At 39.5% G+C, this 2,732-nt stretch overlaps 1 long non-coding RNA gene across 1 annotated transcript; it reads left to right on the top strand.

Moving 5' to 3' along the window:
- Positions 1–1,353: 1,353 nt before the first annotated feature.
- On the top strand, positions 1,354–2,222 carry LOC120433910. Its single transcript, XR_005608833.1, has 4 exons — positions 1,354–1,428; positions 1,548–1,652; positions 1,962–2,035; positions 2,158–2,222. It is a non-coding gene; the product is annotated as an uncharacterized LOC120433910 (long non-coding RNA).
- Positions 2,223–2,732: the final 510 nt, after the last annotated feature.

Consider the following 2,732-nt stretch of genomic DNA (forward strand, 5'->3'; position numbering starts at 1 on the left):
CAAACATTCTTAGGCTAGCAATACTAGCTCCTACTGTAAAAAACAATGTCATTACATTTCTTGCAGTAAGTTAGATGAAAAGATTGCTCTCCCGTCGAAGCACAAAGAGATGGCTCTTTAAGGTAACTGGCTTATCTTATCTTAGCATAATAAACGGAACTAGCTAGGAACAGCTAGCTTGGCTTTTTTCATAGATCAACAGTACACCTGCTAGCACCTTTAAACTCACTATTTCAGACACTGAATCTTCTGTGTATAACTCCCACACTAACACAAAATTGGTTCCAAACAAGTATACAGTGGTGCACAGAAAACTTCCTTGTGATTCCTTTGGTCACCAGCAGATTACCGTAACCACCAGCTGTATGGATGCAAGACAATGAATTGTCTGCAGATACTTGCTAATTAACCCCCAATTGGTAGTGAAACTGTGAAAGGTGTGGCATGAACCAGAAATAGGGAACCTTCAAAATAAAGCTTGTACCTTTTGAAATGTTTTGGTTGTAATGGTAAGGTACAAGTTTTACTTTGAAGGCAAACATTCTCAATTTCTGTTTCTGTTGTCACACTTTTACAAATTTCACTTCAGCTTGGAGAGTGTGCCAACAAGTTAGCGTCTTCCATGCAAACTGTGGGTGAGTACGACAACCTGCCAGCAACTCAGTTCCTTCCTATTGCCTGAGGAATTAATTGCTGACTTAAGCCAACTTTCGTTTAATAGCCAATTAGACGAAAGTTGGCTTAGGTCACCCCTCTGAAACAAAAGATTTAAACAACAGATCGGTTGAGTTTCTGCTTCAGCTAAACTTAGCTGTTTACTTAATAATTACATAGATAATCTTTTCAAGTACTTAGTTTTGAAGTAATTGTTTTAAGTATTTCTTGTTCTTTGGAGTTAATTTACTTCCAAACAACAAGTTTAGCAGTAAAACAACACAATAAAGTTAAAGTTTTAAATTAAAGGTTTTGTCTGACCCACTACACTGGCAAAACGTATTGTTTTAGCAGAAATGTCAGTAGAAATGCAGTGGAGTACTCCTCATAGTATTTAATATCCTCATATTAGCTGCAAAGTAATTGACACCTTCATATACAACATGTGTTTTCTTTTCATTTGAGTCTATTTAACAGAAACATGAACTATGATCAGTTATGTAATCCAGATTCCACTACAATGTCTGTGTATGCAGTATCTATGTTTTTATATTTAGGTTCTGTTTTGGCTTGCTTCAGAATAAAAAATATCACATATCATACACACAGAGCATATTTTCTGTACACAGTGTTATTTCCCAGGTGCCATGGTTACTAACAGAGTTATGTTTACATAACCACCTTTCTTTTTCTCACCAAGCTGACAACCCGTGAAAGAAGAAAATGGTGTGAGGTTTTCAGTCTACTCTCCTGTCTAAGATATTCAACAGCGAGGTGCCACCTGTCAGGCTGTGAAATCATTATTACTTCATGTTTGATGCAAGGAGAGAAAAGACTGCTAAAGACGTGGACTTGTTGCAAGAATGGTGTTTTTTTGTGCCTTTTACCGACAGGGGAAATGCAGGTGGTAGAATTCCATGAAACTACTGTACAGGTGTCCATTAGGGAGGTGCTGACAGCAAGGAGCCAGACAGTGCTACACAAGGGATGTCCCAGGTGTAAGAGAGAAGTGTTCAGTTAACTTTTCTTTGATTAAAATTTGGATTACATTAGAAGTGGGTTCAACAAATGCAATTTGTGCACTCTGACCACAAGGTCCTTTTCCACAAATGATGAAAACACTTGAGACAATGACATGCAAGGTGTAGTGGTGAGATTAAAAGACACAAAAGAGAGAATGCAAATTTAAAAAAAAATCTAAATTCCAGTGACACACTGAGTGACTCTGTCTGAACCAGTATATAGCAAATTTAGCAAACATACTTTTCTATCCATCCATCCCTCCTTTTGTCCCACTTCTCCTTCAGAGATAGGCTCAAGCCCATCCCGGCTGCCATAGGGTGAGAGGTGGGGTACACCCTGGACAGATTGCCAGTCTGTTGTAGGTCTAACACAGAGAGACAGACAACCACTCGCACCCACATTCACACCTATGCACAATTCAAAATGACCAGTTAAACTAACCCCACTGTATTTTCTTGTACTTTGCACCACTTACCTCAGAGCACAGGCTCGCAGCATCATCCAGCCAATCCAGTTCTGATTTCCTCAAGAAGGCCAAAAAACAAGTGAGTCTGCATAGATTCCCATGTTTAAAGTCTAGGTTTGTGATTACATCTTGTGATGAAAAAGCTGATAGGATCTGTGCAGATTAATCTTACCCACACACCCACAGCATGCACTTGAAAGGTTGTAAATCTCTTTTGGTCTTTTTGTGTTTCTGTAAAGAACCTCAAGATATGAACGCCATCACGCATGTCCAGAATAACTCGCCCTCGACCATCACCCCTAAATGTCCCACACCACCATCTACCGTCAGCCCACCAACTATCCTATGAATCCTTCCCTCTTCACTGATGATGAAAGTTCCCGAGCCTCCCATGCTCACAGTCATTTCTGACCTTGAAATTCTCACTCGGCGTTTGTGAGTTTTTGGATGCCTTTTTTTTTTTTTTCCACCATTTTTAACAGTTTCCTGTGTACATTGGCGTACCCCCGCCCTTATGTTGCTTGTCTGTGTTTCATGGCGTATAGTGTGATGATATCTGTGCTCTTTATGTGCTATGGAGTTTTTTATG

This window comes from Oreochromis aureus, linkage group 17 (assembly GCF_013358895.1).
Source record: "Oreochromis aureus strain Israel breed Guangdong linkage group 17, ZZ_aureus, whole genome shotgun sequence".
NCBI classification, from domain to species: domain Eukaryota; kingdom Metazoa; phylum Chordata; class Actinopteri; order Cichliformes; family Cichlidae; genus Oreochromis; species Oreochromis aureus.